This window comes from Solanum tuberosum, unplaced genomic scaffold (assembly GCF_000226075.1).
Source record: "Solanum tuberosum cultivar DM 1-3 516 R44 unplaced genomic scaffold, SolTub_3.0 scf00584, whole genome shotgun sequence".
In the NCBI taxonomy this organism is placed as follows: Eukaryota; Viridiplantae; Streptophyta; class Magnoliopsida; order Solanales; family Solanaceae; genus Solanum; species Solanum tuberosum.
In genome coordinates, this window is record NW_006239504.1 from 10,570 (window position 1) to 19,370 (window position 8,801).

The 8,801-nt window shown below is 32.3% G+C and overlaps 1 pseudogene; it reads right to left on the reverse strand.

Annotated features, from left to right (window-relative positions):
• The window catches only part of LOC107058659 (uncharacterized), a 13,485-nt pseudogene extending 6,705 nt beyond the window's left edge, over nucleotides 1–6,780 (reverse strand).
• Nucleotides 6,781–8,801: the final 2,021 nt, after the last annotated feature.

Below are 8,801 nucleotides of genomic sequence, written 5' to 3' on the forward strand. Positions count from 1 at the left end.
TGATAAAAATTAAATGATTTGGCTCTTGAAAATTCAAACTATACATTATAAATTGAGTTAGAGGGAGTATGCTTCGTAAGATTGTTTTTGCAAAGAATAATTAAACACATTTCTCTAGTCCCAAGAAGAAAAACAAAATAAATTGGAAAGCAACAGGAAACATGTTTTTATCAATTTGCAAATTTGGCAGCTATCAGAGAAAATGTGGTCATTCTCAAGTCAAATTTTGAGTTGTTTCAATCAAGGACTCAGTCAAAAGTGGCCAAAATAGTTTTGTTATCAGACATCAGTCATGACCACTTTTAATGTATGATACCGACATGTTTGGTTCTCAATTCTCATCTCTACAATAGTGGATCACATCCATCAATTCTCAGTCGTAGACGTTACCATGATTCGTAGTGTCTTTGTCACAAATTTGGGTTGTTTGTTTTTGTCTTTTAAAAAATGCTGTCATTTTTCAATCTGTCTTAGCCGTGTTGAGAAGGGTGTTTTATTTTGTTGGGATATGCTAGATGTTGATGTCTCATGATGTGGAACTTTTGAAAAATGAATAAAGAAAATTATGAGATAATGGTAAAAAATATATGTGAATATCTACTTTTTTTGCGAGTTTTATATTCGAATAATAAGTTATGTATTTTCCCTACTTGAACTATCGTCATCTCAATTTGAATGAAATGTGTAAAAATTAGGTGATTTTTTAATTTGCCTAATAAAGTCATATTGCAAAGGGTATTTTATTTTTAGGAGATCTCCAACAGTTTAAACTTTCTCATGCTCGAATATTTTGATAAAATTAAATTTTAATGACTCTCAAACGAGTTTACAAATATATAAAAGGAATTTCTTAATAGTGTTTTATTAGAGATAGATTAAGCTATGTCAACCTCCGAGGATGGTTTTTGAATATTAAAAACTCTAATTCTTCACTTTAAACGCGACCACTTAGAAGATGGTTTGTGGATCAATTATTATGACTTATAGTATTTTTTATATAGTTTTTAAATATATAAAATTTATAAAAATTTAAAGACTGCATGCTTGAATTTACGATAAAAATTAAAGGATGGCTCTTGAAAATTCAAACAATGCATTATAAATTGAGATAGAGGGAGTAAGCTACATAAGATTGTTTCCGCAAAGAATAATTAAATTCATTTCTCTGGTCCCAAGAAGAAGATTAAAATAAATTGATGATCAATAGGAAACGCGTTTCCTTCAAATTTGCAAATTTGGTTGCTATCAGAGAAAATATGTTCATTCTCAAGTCAAATTTTGAGTTGTTTCAGTCAAGGACTTAATCAGAGTGGCCAAAATAGTTTTGTTATTAGACATCGGTCATGACCACTTTTAACGTATGATACAAACATGTATGGTTCTCAATTCTTATCTCTAAAGTAGTGGATTATATCCAATAATTTTCAGTTTTAGATCAATAAAACTCTAGGCCACAGTATCTCTAATTCATGTAGTAGATGTCAAGAGTTGATTTTTCACATAATCACTCAACTATTCGGAAAGTCACTTTTCTTTGGTTTGTTACCTAAAAATTACTTAATTATTGTCATTTCACGTATAAAGTCACTTAATCAATTCAAGTTATATTTTCGTTAGATAGTGATGGTGTGGAATTATTTTCAAGCTCTTTTAAAAAATGAAAAGCCAACAATTCTCCGCCATCCAATGACTTAGTCAAAGTGGCCAGAATAGTTTATTGTTACATATTAATACAGACATGTTTGGTTCTCATTTTCATCTTTAAAGTAATGGACTATATCCAACAACTCTACGTCTTAAGTCAATAAATTTCTAGATTACATTATCTTTAATTTGACTAATGAGAATTTATATAGAAGGTGGCAAGTATTGACTTCTCATATTATCATCAATTATTCAAAAAAGTCATTTTCTCTGTTCTTTGTTTTGTGATAGAAAAGTCACTCAATTATTGTCATTTTTCCGTATAAAGTCATTCAATCAATTTAAATGATATATTCAAATTAAATTTGAATATCACTTTCTTTGCGAGTTTTACATTCGAATAATAAGTTATTTATTTTCCCTACTTGAACTATCGTCATCTCAATTTGAAACACAGATTATTCACAAACAACTTAGACTTATGGTTTCGAGGAGTGAGTGTAATTTTATGGTAAAGTGGCCAATCTGTCAATGAAATGTGTAAAAATTAGGTGATTTTTCAATCTGCCAAATAAAGTCGTGTTGCAAAGGGTATTTTATTTTTATGAGACCTCCAAGAGTTTCACATTTTTCATGCTCGAATATTTTGATAAAATTAAATTTCAATGACTCTCAATCGATTTTCCAAATAAAAGAATTTCTTCACTGAGATTATTTTTTGATATGATGAAGTATCTTGTGGAATTTGTCGGAATAGGTAATAATGACCCTTGATGAAAACTGGATATTAATAGTTTTTTTATTAGAGATAGATTAAGATATTTCAACCTCCGAAGATAGTTTCTAGATATTAAAAACTCCAATTCTTTCACTTCACACGCGATCACTCCGAAGATGGTTTGAGAATAAATTATTGTAACTTATAATACTTTTTCTGTAGTTTCAAAATATATAAATTTTATTTTAAATTTTTAAAGACTTCAGCCTGAATTTTTGGTGAAAATTAAACTATTTGGCTCTTGCAAATCCAGACTATGCATTATAAATTGAGATAGAGGGAGTAATCTTCATATGATTGTTTTCGCAAATAGTAATTACACACATATCTCTGGTCCCAAAAGAACAGGAAATGCGTTTTCTTCAAATTTGCAAATTTGATTGCTATCAGAGAAAATGTGGCCATTCTCAAGTCAAATTTTGAGTTACACATTTAATTCAGCAAAGGACTTAATCAAAGTGACCAAAATAGTTCTGTTATCACACATTGGTCATGACCACTTTTAATGTTTGATACAGACATGTTTGGTTTTCAATTCTTATCTCTGAAGTAGTAGACCATATCCAATAATTTTTAGGACTAGGCATGCTCCATCTTTGACATTTGATATTAATCTTAGGCATGAATCTCTCAACCTGGTAAGGAATATTTTTCCATTGATGCAAGAATTGTTCTTTAGGAAATTGAACAGAGAGCAACATCTTGATTTGATGGATAACCTGATTACATTTACTGCTAACACAAATATGAACTTGTAGTTGTAGTTGAGGCACATCAGCTATATCTTCTTGATTTTGTGCTTCCTGTTCCTGAATCTCTCCTTCATTATGTTGAGTCATAGAAGCAACCTGTTGTTGCATGAGAACACCATAGTCATGGTAATGAGCCAGTTTGTGCAGCATTTGTTCCAGAGTTGGTTGAACTATTAAGTGCATCCTGTGAATTATCAGTTACCTCGAATAGATTTTACGAAACTTCCCTGTTTTTTAGGGTCATTTTACAAGATTCTGTCTTGCCAGTGCTGTTTCATATAGATTATCCAACTTTGATCTATCTAGTATACCCCCTTGTATCTGGAAATAGAACAGTCAAATGTTTCAAACTAACATTATTGCAATTGGCAAAGGAAAGTTTCAAAGTGCTACGAGCACAACAAGGAACATTATTGATGAATGAAAAAGACAAAAACAGTTTACTTTAAGTAAGCCTGTTTGTATTATAAAAGGCTAAGCGAAGGACCGGACCACAAGGGTGTATTGTATGCAACCTCACTATTTCCACAACAACCTTATCACAAAAGTTAAAACTTGGCCTCTCCCACCATAATAACTAGCTTTGGGGTGTGAGTTAACCAGTTACGCCCTAGGTTGTTACGTATTCTTCTTTGTTTGTTCTCTCTCTTCTATCGTGCGCTAAGTATCTCCCTCCATTCATACAGCTCTCTAAGATTCTTTGAGGTGAGTATTATTGATCTGAGAAATGCATACACATAATTCAATACACACAACATTTATTGTATATCATCAAAATTCATAATGATACATTTTCCCAACTGAAGAAAAACTTATAAAACTAAAGATCAAATCCAACATCATAAGCTGCGACATAGGAAGAACCAAATCCATTACGCTAATGTCTTCTTATTCTTGGCATCTGAAAAGGCTTAAAAAATAAGAAAGTGAGTCACACAACTATAATTTTTTTGCCTCTGTTATCACAGTTTCCAACTGATTACTAGCAATTTGTATCAAGCGTTAATAAGCACTTGTTTGTAACAAAAAAAAGCATAAAACCTAAAAAATATTAGTGTAGAGCTTAGCTTGAATACCTGAAGTTCTGAAATCAAATCCTTCTTTGTTGGTAACTTGTGTAGATGCGATTATTTCTCCTTCGCATGTTAATTTTGTGTTCCAGTTCTTCAATGATTCTTGCAAGCCATTTCATATTTCCAGTTGATATCAAGAAATATATTATGGATAAGCCAATACATAGTCCACTACCATAGCCCATCAGAGCGGCTTTCCAAAAATCATTGAGAAATTCAGAATTGCTTTCTTGATCGTCTAGCGCAGACACAGTATAATTTGTCTTTGACACAGGATCATTGCCACAACCTTTCGAAACGGGGAATCCATGTAAGCCATCATTACCTTCATATGAATTGCTCTGAAAGGTATTAGATTGAGGCCCTTGTGGGATGCATCCTTGGAGATAATTGTGAGAGAGATTTAAGAATTCAAGAGACGTAAGAGAAGCAAGTTGTTGTGGTATCTCTCCCGAAAGGTGGTTAAACGAAAGGTCCAATGATTCCACTACAGATAAACGTCCAAGTGATGGTGGTATATGACCTTTCAATCCATTGTGAGACATATTCAACACCCGAAGAGCAATTAGATCTCCTAGAACACTAGGAATATGTCCTTCAAATTTGTTGTTTGTAAAGATCTATAACTGTGTACAAAGACAAAATTCTCACAACTTCAAGCTTCAATCCCTTTGATACAACAACTATCGAGTCTTCGTAATCTCCATCTCCTTCATAACTTGGTACCTTCATTGTTTGATCAATTGTCCTCATGCCTTTCAAATGTTGAAACAAACTTGTTGGTAAGTCTTTTGAGAAGGCATTGTTAGAGAGATCTATGATTCGAAGATCAGGAAACATGATTTCAGCCCCTGAAGATCTTATGGGTCCATGCAATTTATTCGATGTCAATCTTAAAACTCTCAGCTCTGTCAAAGCTCCCAACCACATGGGAAATGTGTCATTGAGGTGATTATCTCCCAGATCAAGAACTTGCAACTTTTTGCAATTGGACAACGACCGAGGGATTCTCCCCTCTAGTTCATTGCCATGCAAGTTGAGACTTATAAGTGAACTTCCAATGCTAAAAATTTGTTGGAAGAGTCCCAGAAAGTTTGTTATTCTGCATATCAAAAACCTGGAGGCTTCTAATATTGCCAAAACATTGTGGAATTGCTCCCCCCAGATTGTTTCTGCCCAAATTTAGTATTCGCAGTGATGTTAAATTGGAGATAGATGAAGGGAGCTCTCCACTGAGATTATTATGTGACATCATCAAAACCTTGAGGCCGCTGATATAACCCAAACATTGCGGAACTTTTCCCTTCAAATTGTTTCTCGGCATATACAACACTTCTAGTGATGTCAAATTGCACACAAATGAAGGAATTTCCCCAATGAGATTGTTAACATTGAGAATCATAGTTTTCAGATTTCTCAAATTGCCAAATGAAGCAGGAATAGATCCATTAAGAGAGCTATTACCCAAATATAGATAAGTAAGAGACCTCAAGTAACCTATTTCTTCAGGAATAGAGCCACAAAGCTGATTATTATAAAGAAGCAAAGCAGACAAGATGCTCAAATTCCCCAATGAAGCAGGAATAGAGCCATTAAGAGACCTTAGGTAACGTATTTCTCGAGGAATAGATCCAGAAAGCTGATTATTATAAAGAAACAAAAAAGATAAGTTGCTCAAATTCCCCAATGATGCAGGAATAGAGCCAGTAAGAAAGTTCATACCCAAAGATAGCTTAGTAAGAGACCTTAGGTAACCTATTTCTCGAGGAATAGAGCCAGAAAAGTGATTACTAAAAAGAAACAAAAAAGACAAGTTGTTCAAATTCCCCAATGAAGCAGGAATAGAACCACTAAGAAAGTTTCTACCCAAAGCTAGCACAGTAAGAGACCTTAGGTTACCTATTTCTTCAGGAATAGTGCCAGAAAAGTGATTATAAAAAAGAACCAAAATAGACAAGTTGCTCAAATTCCCCAATGAAGCTGGAATGGAACCAGTAAGAAAGTTCATACCCAAAGATAGCTTAGTAAGAGACCTTAGGTAACCTATTTCTTCAGGAATAGAGCCATTTAAATGGTTGTCAAATATACGGAGGATCTGAAGCTTGGCTAGTGAACCGATTTGTGGTGGGATTGTTCCTGAAATCTGATTGAAGTTCAAGTCAAGATAGACAAGATTAGTGAGATTACCAATCTCAGGTGGAATGGTACCAGAGAAATAGTTCATGCTAAGATTAAGAGTCTCAAGAAAAGGGAGAGATGAATACGGAAAAGCATACAGTGTAGCACTGACACTAGCATTTATAATATTCAACGTGTTTACCCTTCCATTAAAGCATACAACTCCATACCAGTCCTCGCATGCATCAGAACTTGGAGTCCATGAAACCAGTAAGGAATTATTCTGGTTCTTGAAAGTTGCTTTCCATTTCAAGAGGGCAATTGCTTCCTCAGTGGAAGCAAATGCAACTGTAAAGATGTAGAAAAGAGTGAAAATCTGAAGTGAAGAGAATGTTTTGCTAAAAACCATCATCATAGTTTGAGTTTATTGATTCAGATTCATAGGATTTGATATTGTACGTAACTTATACTAATTAAAGATCAAAAGGAAACACGTTTTCTCCAAATTTGCTAATTTGGCTGCTATCAGGGAAAAAAATGTTGTCATTCTCAAGTCAAATTTTGGATTGTTTTGTGTCAGAGGTCTAATTCAGCCTAGGACTTAATCAAAGTGGCCAAAATAGTTTTGTTATCACACATTGATCATGACCACTCTTAGTGTATGATACAGACATGTCTGGTTCTCAATTTTCATCTCTACAGTAGTGGATCATATCCAACAATTCTCAGTCTTATACGTTATGACGATCCGTAATGTCTTTATTGCAAATTTGGGTTGTTTTGTTTTTGTCTTTGAGAAAATGTTGTCATTTTTCAATCTGTCTTAACCGTGTTGATAAGGGTGTTTTATTTTACTGGGACCTGCTAGATGTTGATGTCTAATAATTTGGAACTTTAGAAAAATGAATAAAGAAAATTATGAGATAATGGTCAAAAACACATTTGAGTATCACTTTTTTTTGCGAGTTTTACATTCGAATAATAAGCTATTTATTTTCTCTACTTTAACTATCGTCATCTCAATTTGAATGGAATGTGTAAAAATTAGATGATTTTTCAATCTACCTAATAAAGTCATATTGCAAAGGGTATTTTATTTTTATGAGATCTCCAAAAGTCTCAACTTTCTCAAGCTCGAATATTTTGATAAAATTAAATTTCAATGACTCTCAAATCAATTTTACAAATATATAAAAGGAATTTCTTAATAGTGTTTTATTATAGATAGATTAAGCTATGCCAACCTCCGAGGATGGTTTGTGAATATTAAAAACTCTAATTTTTCACTTTAAATGCGACCACTTAGAAGATGGTTTGCGGATCAATTATTATGACTTATAGTACTTTTTACGTAGTTTTTAAATATATAAATTTTATTTTAAAATTTTAAAGACTTCATGTATGAATTTATGATAAAAATTAAAGGATTTGGCTCTTGAAAATTCAAACTATGCATTATAAATTGAGATAGAGGGAGTAAGCTTCATAAGATTGTTTTCGCAAGGAATAATTAAACACATTTCTCTAGTCCCAAGAAAAACAAAATAAATTAAAGATCAACAGGAAACGCGTTTTCTTCAAATTTGCAAATTGTAGTTATTCTCAAGTCAAATTTTGAGTTGTTTCGGTCAAGGACTTGGTCAAAGTGGCCAAAATAGTTTTGTTATGAGACATCGGTCATGAGAAGGGTGTTTTATTTTTATGGGACCTGCTAGATATTCATGTCTGATATGTGAACTTTTGAAAAATGAAGAGCAAAGAAAATTAAGAGATAATAGTCAAAAATATATTTGTTACATTCGAATAATAAGTTATTTATTTTCCCTACTTGAACTATCGATGTCTCAATTTAAAACACAAATTATTAACAAACAACTAAGACTTCTGGGTTTCAACCTATCAACGTAATTTTATAGTAAGTGACCTATTTGTCAATGAAATGTTTAAAAATTAGGTGATTTTTCAATCTGCCTAATAAAGTCGTATTGCAAAGGATATTTTATTTTTATGAGATCTCCGAGAGATTAAAATTTCTCATGCTCAAATATTTAAATTAAATTTCAACGACTCTCAAACCAATTTTACAAATATATAAACGGAATTTCTTCACTCAAATTATTTTTTGATATGAAGTATCTTGAGGAATTTGTTAGAATAGGTAATGACCCTTGAAGAAAATTGGATCGCAAATTAATAGTGTTTTATATTATTAGAGATAGATTAAGATATCTCAACCTGGTCTGTGAATATTAAAAACTATAATTTTTTACTTAAACGCGATCACTTAGAAGATGGTTTGCGGATCAATTATTATGACTTATAGTACATTTACGTAGTTTTTAAATATATAAATTTTACTTTAAAAACTTAAAGACTTCATGTCTGAATTTACGATAAAAATTAAAGGATTTGGCTCTTGAAAATTTAAACTATGCA